Source organism: Pseudophryne corroboree, unplaced genomic scaffold (assembly GCF_028390025.1).
Source record: "Pseudophryne corroboree isolate aPseCor3 unplaced genomic scaffold, aPseCor3.hap2 scaffold_2736, whole genome shotgun sequence".
Taxonomy (NCBI): domain Eukaryota; kingdom Metazoa; phylum Chordata; class Amphibia; order Anura; family Myobatrachidae; genus Pseudophryne; species Pseudophryne corroboree.
This window is the reverse complement of record NW_026969399.1, coordinates 8054-17000: the sequence shown is the minus strand read 5'-3', so window position 1 is coordinate 17000 and position 8947 is coordinate 8054. Positions and strand designations below refer to the sequence as shown.

The 8947-nt window shown below is 34.6% G+C and overlaps 1 non-coding gene across 1 annotated transcript; it reads left to right on the top strand.

Annotated features, from left to right (window-relative positions):
- The first annotated feature begins 476 nt into the window (after window positions 1–476).
- TRNAN-AUU (transfer RNA asparagine (anticodon AUU)) lies at window positions 477–550 on the top strand. The gene has a single exon. It is a non-coding gene; the product is annotated as a tRNA-Asn (tRNA).
- The last annotated feature ends 8397 nt before the right edge of the window (window positions 551–8947 follow it).

Here is an 8947-nt window from a genome sequence, read left to right as displayed (position 1 = left end):
TATTGCTCTTCTGGTGACAATGTAGTTTGTTTTTGTCAATTACCATTTTAATAATAGGGTAAAGAAAATGAAGTGGATTTTTGAAAGAAAACAATACTGTCAATATACTATTAAAACAAATTAAAATGGTAAAAGTTATTGTACTTTAAGTAAAAATAAAAGAGACAAAATATCAATCCCAGTTTTGGATTACTTTAATTAACAAAAAAAATGCATATAGCAGAGGATAGTTTCAATCTGCCTACCTCTGGGTTATGGGCCCAGCATGCTTCCATTGCAGTACTCTGCTGCACATGTAAGTGCAAGAGATCCTGAAGCACTCACTCATCATGGGAAAGTACCAATGTGTTTCTTCGTTGGTTGATGGAAGAAACATCTTACAAAAACTCTCCAGATTATTGACTTTTTAAAGTTTTTCTAGGAAACGTTTTAGATGAATGCTTATTAGCCTTTGTCAGTATGGACTTTTGCAAAGTGTCTCTGTGGCGCAATCGGTTAGTGTGTTTGGCTATTGACCAAAAGGTTGGTGGTTCAATCCCACCCAGGGACGTAATTAACCTTGTGATCAGATTTTGGTGATATTTAAGTAGACAAGTCAAAATTTCAAACCTCCTCTTATGGTGTAGGGTACATGGCCTTCTTTGATGTAATCAGAGTTAGATTTGATTCAGTGATTTTATAAAAAACAGCTAGGAAGCACAATTTAGCAGTGGGTTGCAGAGAAAAAGAAATATGCTGGCAAAAAAATCCAATTGAGTGATTAAACAGCTCTTCATTTTCTGGCTTTATTTTTATGCTAACAAATTTGTTCTCTGAAAAGTGTCCACAAAGCCAAGTCTCTGATTAACACCTTTGTAAGGATGGTTTTTCACCTATTACTAAATTAAACTTGCTTCATTGGAAAGGCAGCAAGATGCATCCTCATTTCAATGTGTACTGAAATAATACAAGTTGACACCAGGAAACATTAACGCCACTGCATCCTTGCTGCTTTCTCATGTGGAAGTCTGTTTAATGTGAAAACAAGGTGATATCTAATTAGCACACAGGTAAGGAATTAAGAAAATCTTTATTTAAGGGAGAAGATGTTTCTCACAAAATTGTTGACCCAATGCATCATTGAAATTCAAGCTGGAAAGATGATTTTAATATATCACTTGTACATTTTGTATTGCTCTTCTGGTGACAATGTAGTTTGTTTTTGTCAATTACCATTTTAATAATAGGGTAAAGAAAATGAAGTGGATTTTTGAAAGAAAACAATACTGTCAATATACTATTAAAACAAATTAAAATGGTAAAAGTTATTGTACTTTAAGTAAAAATAAAAGAGACAAAATATCAATCCCAGTTTTGGATTACTTTAATTAACAAAAAAAAAAATGCATATAGCAGAGGATAGTTTCAATCTGCCTACCTCTCGGTTATGGGCCCAGCATGCTTCCATTGCAGTACTCTGCTGCACATGTAAGTTCAAGAGATCCTGAAGCACTCACTCATCATGGGAAAGTACCAATGTGTTTCTTCGTTGGTTGATGGAAGAAACATCTTACAAAAACTCTCCAGATTATTGACTTTTTAAAGTTTTTCTAGGAAACGTTTTAGATGAATGCTTATTAGCCTTTGTCAGTATGGACTTTTTGCAAAGTGTCTCTGTGGCGCAATCAGTTAGTGTGTACGGTTATTAACCAAAAGGTTGGTGGTTCAATCCCACCCAGGGACCTAATTGACCTTGTTATCAGATTTTGGTGATCTTTAAGTAGACAAGTCAAAATTTCAAACCCCCTGTTATGGTGTAGGGTACCTGGCCTTCTCTGATGTAATCAGAGTTAGATTTGATTCAGTGATTTTATAAAAACAGCTAGGAAGCACAATTTAGCAGTGGGTTGCAGAGAAAAAAAATATGCTGGCAGAAAAATCCAATTGAGTGATTAAACAGCTCTTTATTTTCTGGCTTTATTTTTATGCTAACAAATTTGTTCTCTGAAAAGTGTCCACAAAGCCAAGTCTCTGATTAACACCTTTGTAAGGATGGTTTTTCACCTATTACTAAATTAAACTTGCTTCATTGGAAAGGCAGCAAGATGCATCCTCATTTCAATGTCTACTGAAATAATACAGGTTGACACCAGGAAACATTAACGCCACTGCATCCTTGCTGCTTTCTCATGTGGAAGTCTGTTTAATGTGAAAACAAGGTGATATCTAATTAGCACACAGGTAAGGAATTAAGAAAATCTTTATTTAAGGGTGAAGATGTTTCTCACAAAATCGTTGCCCCAATGCATCATTGAAATTCAAGCTGGAAAGATGATTTTAATATATCACTTGTACATTTTGTATTGCTCTTCTGGTGACAATGTAGTTTGTTTTTGTCAATTACCATTTTAATAATAGGGTAAAGAAAATTAAGTGGATTTTTGAAAGAAAACAATACTGTCAATATACTATTAAAACAAATTAAAATGGTAAAAGTTATTGTACTTTAAGTAAAAATAAAAGAGCCAAAATATCAATCCCAGTTTTGGATTACTTTAATTAACAAACAAAAAAATGCATATAGCAGAGGATAGTTTCAATCTGCCTACCTCTGGGTTATGGGCCCAGCATGCTTCCATTGCTGTACTCTGCTGCACATGTAAGTGCAAGAGATCCTGAAGCACTCACTCATCATGGGAAAGTACCAATGTGTTTCTTCGTTGGTTGATAGAAGAAACATCTTACAAAAACTCTCCAGATTATTGACTTTTTTAAGTTTTTCTAGGAAACGTTTTAGATGAATGCTTATTAGCATTTGTCAGTAAGTACTTTTTGCAAAGTGTCTCTGTGGCGCAATCAGTTAGTGTGTACGGCTATTAACCAAAAGGTTGGTGGTTCAATCCCACCCAGGGACGTAATTGACATTGTTATCAGATTTTGGTGATCTTTAAGTAGACAAGTCAAATTTCATACCCCCTGTTATGGTGTAGGGTACCAGGCCTTCTCTGATGTAATCAGAGTTAGATTTGATTCAGTGATTTTATAAAAACATCTAGGAAGCACAATTTAGGAGTGGGTTGCAGAGAAAAAGAAATATGCTGGCAAAAAAACCAAATTGCGTGATTAAACAGCTCTTCATTTTCTGGCTTTATTTTTATCCTAACAAATTTGTTCTCTGAAAAGTGTCCACAAAGCCAAGTCTCTGATTAACACCTTTGTAGGGATGGTTTTTCACCTATTACTAAATTAAACTTGCTTCATTGGAAAGGCAGCAAGATGTATCCTCATTTCAATGTCTACTGAAATAATACAGGTTGACACCAGGAAACATTAACGCCACTGCATCCTTGCTGCTTTCTCATGTGGAAGTCTGTTTAATGTGAAAACAAGGTGATATCTAATTAGCACACAGGTAAGGAATTAAGAAAATCTTTATTTAAGGGTGAAGATGTTTCTCACAAAATCGTTGCCCCAATGCATCATTGAAATTCAAGCTGGAAAGATGATTTTAATATATCACTTGTACATTTTGTATTGCTCTTCTGGTGACAATGTAGTTTGTTTTTGTCAATTACCATTTTAATAATAGGGTAAAGAAAATGAAGTGGATTTTTGAAAGAAAACAATACTGTCAATATACTATTAAAACAAATTAAAATGGTAAAAGTTATTGTACTTAAAGTAAAAATAAAAGAGACAAAATATCAATCCCAGTTTTGGATTACTTTAATTAACAAACAAAAAAATGCATATAGCAGAGGATAGTTTCAATCTGCCTACCTCTGGGTTATGGGCCCAGCATGCTTCCATTACAGTACTCTGCTGCACATGTAAGTGCAAGAGATCCTGAAGCACTCACTCATCATGGGAAAGTACCAATGTGTTTCTTCGTTGGTTGATGGAAGAAACATCTTACAAAAACTCTCCAGATTATTGACTTTTTAAAGTTTTTCTAGGAAACGTTTTAGATGAATGCTTATTAGCCTTTGTCAGTATGGACTTTTGCAAAGTGTTTCTGTGGCGCAATCAGTTAGTATGTACGGCTATTAACCATAAGGTTGGTGGTTCAATCCCACCCAGGGACCTAATTGACCTTGTTATCAGATTTTGGTGATCTTTAAGTAGACAAGTCAAAATTTCAAACCCCCTGTTATGGTGTAGGGTACCTGGCCTTCTCTGATGTAATCAGAGTTAGATTTGATTCAGTGATTTTATAAAAACAGCTAGGAAGCACAATTTAGCAGTGGGTTGCAGAGAAAAAAAATATGCTGGCAGAAAAATCCAATTGAGTGATTAAACAGCTCTTCATTTTCTGGCTTTATTTTTATGCTAACAAATTTGTTCTCTGAAAAGTGTCCACAAAGCCAAGTCTCTGATTAACACCTTTGTAAGGATGGTTTTTCACCTATTACTAAATTAAACTTGCTTCATTGGAAAGGCAGCAAGATGCATCCTCATTTCAATGTCTACTGAAATAATACAAGTTGACACCAGGAAACATTAACGCCACTGCATCCTTGCTGCTTTCTCATGTGGAAGTCTGTTTAATATGAAAACAAGGTGATATCTAATTAGCACACAGGTAAGGAATTAAGAAAATCTTTATTTAAGGGTGAAGATGTTTCTCACAAAATCGTTGCCCCAATGCATCATTGAAATTCAAGCTGGAAATATGATTTTAATATATCACTTGTACATTTTGTATTGCTCTTCTGGTGACAATGTAGTTTGTTTTTGTCAATTACCATTTTAATAATAGGGTAAAGAAAATGAATTGGATTTTTGAAAGAAAACAATACTGTCAATATACTATTAAAACAAATTAAAATGGTAAAAGTTATTGTACTTTAAGTAAAAATAAAAGAGACAAAATATCAATCCCAGTTTTGGATTACTTTAATTAACAAAAAAAATGCATATAGCAGAGGATAGTTTCAATCTGCCTACCTCTGGGTTATGGGCCCAGCATGCTTCCATTGCAGTACTCTGCTGCACATGTAAGTGCAAGAGATCCTGAAGCACTCACTCATCATGGGAAAGTACCAATGTGTTTCTTCGTTGGTTGATGGAAGAAACATCTTACAAAAACTCTCCAGATTATTGACTTTTTAAAGTTTTTCTAGGAAACGTTTTAGATGAATGCTTATTAGCCTTTGTCAGTATGGACTTTTGCAAAGTGTCTCTGTGGCGCAATCAGTTAGTATGTACGGCTATTAACCATAAGGCTGGTGGTTCAATCCCATCCAGGCACCTAATTGACCTTGTTATCAGATTTTGGTGATCTTTAAGTAGACAAGTCAAATTTCATACCCCCTGTTATGGTGTAGGGTACCTGGCCTTCTCTGATGTAATCAGAGTTAGATTTGATTCAGTGATTTTATAAAAACATCTAGGAAGCACAATTTAGCAGTGGGTTGCTGAGAAAAAGAAATATGCTGGCAAAAAAATCAAATTGCGTGATTAAACAGCTCTTCATTTTCTGGCTTTATTTTTATGCTAACAAATTTGTTCTCTGAAAAGTGTCCACAAAGCCAAGTCTCTGATTAACACCTTTGTAGGGATGGTTTTTCACCTATTACTAAATTAAACTTGCTTCATTGGAAAGGCAGCAAGATGTATCCTCATTTCAATGTCTACTGAAATAATACAGGTTGACACCAGGAAACATTAACGCCACTGCATCCTTGCTGCTTTCTCATGTGGAAGTCTGTTTAATGTGAAAACAAGGTGATATCTAATTAGCACACAGGTAAGGAATTAAGAAAATCTTTATTTAAGGGTGAAGATGTTTCTCACAAAATTGTTGACCCAATGCATCATTGAAATTCAAGCTGGAAAGATGATTTTAATATATCACTTGTACATTTTGTATTGCTCTTCTGGTGACAATGTAGTTTGTTTTTGTCAATTACCATTTTAATAATAGGGTAAAGAAAATGAAGTGGATTTTTGAAAGAAAACAATACTGTCAATATACTATTAAAACAAATTAAAATGGTAAAAGTTATTGTACTTTAAGTAAAAATAAAAGAGACAAAATATCAATCCCAGTTTTGGATTACTTTAATTAACAAAAAAAATGCATATAGCAGAGGATAGTTTCAATCTGCCTACCTCTGGGTTATGGGCCCAGCATGCTTCCATTGCAGTATTCTGCTGCACATGTAAGTGCAAGAGATCCTGAAGCACTCACTCATCATGGGAAAGTACCAATGTGTTTCTTCGTTGGTTGATGGAAGAAACATCTTACAAAAACTCTCCAGATTATTGACTTTTTAAAGTTTTTCTAGGAAACGTTTTAGATGAATGCTTATTAGCCTTTGTCAGTATGGACTTTTGCAAAGTGTCTCTGTGGCGCAATCGGTTAGTGTGTTTGGCTATTAACCAAAAGGTTGGTGGTTCAATCTCACCCAGGGATGTAATTAACCTTGTGATCAAATTTTGGTGATATTTAAGTAGACAAGTCAAAATTTCAAACCTCCTCTTATGGTGTAGGGTACCTGGCCTTCTCTGATGTAATCAGAGTTAGATTTGATTCAGTGATTTTATAAAAAACAGCTAGGAAGCACAATTTAGCAGTGGGTTGCAGAGAAAAAAAATATGCTGGCAGAAAAATCCAATCGAGTGATTAAACAGCTCTTCATTTTCTGGCTTTATTTTTATGCTAACAAATTTGTTCTCTGAAAAGTGTCCACAAAGCCAAGTCTCTGATTAACACCTTTGTAAGGATGGTTTTTCACCTATTACTAAATTAAACTTGCTTCATTGGAAAGGCAGCAAGATGCATCCTCATTTCAATGTCTACTGAAATAATACAAGTTGACACCAGGAAACATTAACGCCACTGCATCCTTGCTGCTTTCTCATGTGGAAGTCTGTTTAATGTGAAAACAAGGTGATATCTAATTAGCACACAGGTAAGGAATTAAGAAAATCTTTATTTAAGGGTGAAGATGTTTCTCACAAAATTGTTGACCCAATGCAACATTGAAATTCAAGCTGGAAAGATGATTTTAATATATCACTTGTACATTTTGTATTGCTCTTCTGGTGACAATGTAGTTTGTTTTTGTCAATTACCATTTTAATAATAGGGTAAAGAAAATGAAGTGGATTTTTGAAAGAAAACAATACTGTCAATATACTATTAAAACAAATTAAAATGGTAAAAGTTATTGTACTTTAAGTAAAAATAAAAGAGACAAAATATCAATCCCAGTTTTGGATTACTTTAATTAACAAAAAAAAAATGCATATAGCAGAGGATAGTTTCAATCTGCCTACCTCTCGGTTATGAGCCCAGCATGCTTCCATTGCAGTACTCTGCTGCACATGTAAGTTCAAGAGATCCTGAAGCACTCACTCATCATGGGAAAGTACCAATGTGTTTCTTCGTTGGTTGATGGAAGAAACATCTTACAAAAACTCTCCAGATTATTGACTTTTTAAAGTTTTTCTAGGAAACGTTTTAGATGAATGCTTATTAGCCTTTGTCAGTATGGACTTTTGCAAAGTGTCTCTGTGGCGCAATCAGTTAGTATGTACGGCTATTAACCAAAAGGTTGGTGGTTCAATCCCACCCAGGGACCTAATTGACCTTGTTATCAGATTTTGGTGATCTTTAAGTAGACAAGTCAAAATTTCAAACCCCCTGTTATGGTGTAGGGTACCTGGCCTTCTCTGATGTAATCAGAGTTAGATTTGATTCAGTGATTTTATAAAAACAGCTAGGAAGCACAATTTAGCAGTGGGTTGCAGAGAAAAAAAATATGCTGGCAGAAAAATCCAATTGAGTGATTAAACAGCTCTTTATTTTCTGGCTTTATTTTTATGCTAACAAATTTGTTCTCTGAAAAGTGTCCACAAAGCCAAGTCTCTGATTAACACCTTTGTAAGGATGGTTTTTCACCTATTACTAAATTAAACTTGCTTCATTGGAAAGGCAGCAAGATGCATCCTCATTTCAATGTCTACTGAAATAATACAGGTTGACACCAGGAAACATTAACGCCACTGCATCCTTGCTGCTTTCTCATGTGGAAGTCTGTTTAATGTGAAAACAAGGTGATATCTAATTAGCACACAGGTAAGGAATTAAGAAAATCTTTATTTAAGGGTGAAGATGTTTCTCACAAAATTGTTGACCCAATGCAACATTGAAATTCAAGCTGGAAAGATGATTTTAATATATCACTTGTACATTTTGTATTGCTCTTCTGGTGACAATGTAGTTTGTTTTTGTCAATTACCATTTTAATAATAGGGTAAAGAAAATGAAGTGGATTTTTGAAAGAAAACAATACTGTCAATATACTATTAAAACAAATTAAAATGGTAAAAGTTATTGTACTTTAAGTAAAAATAAAAGAGACAAAATATCAATCCCAGTTTTGGATTACTTTAATTAACAAAAAAAAAAATGCATATAGCAGAGGATAGTTTCAATCTGCCTACCTCTCGGTTATGAGCCCAGCATGCTTCCATTGCAGTACTCTGCTGCACATGTAAGTTCAAGAGATCCTGAAGCACTCACTCATCATGGGAAAGTACCAATGTGTTTCTTCGTTGGTTGATGGAAGAAACATCTTACAAAAACTCTCCAGATTATTGACTTTTTAAAGTTTTTCTAGGAAACGTTTTAGATGAATGCTTATTAGCCTTTGTCAGTATGGACTTTTGCAAAGTGTCTCTGTGGCGCAATCGGTTAGTGTGTTTGGCTATTAACCAAAAGGTTGGTGGTTCAAATCCCACCAAGGGACGTAATTAACCTTGTGATCAGATTTTGGTGATATTTAAGTAGACAAGTCAAAATTTCAAACCTCCTCTTATGGTGTAGGGTACCTGGCCTTCTCTGATGTAATCAGAGTTAGATTTGATTCAGTGATTTTATAAAAAACAGCTAGGAAGCACAATTTAGCAGTGGGTTGCAGAGAAAAAAAATATGCTGGCAGAAAAATCCAATCGAGTG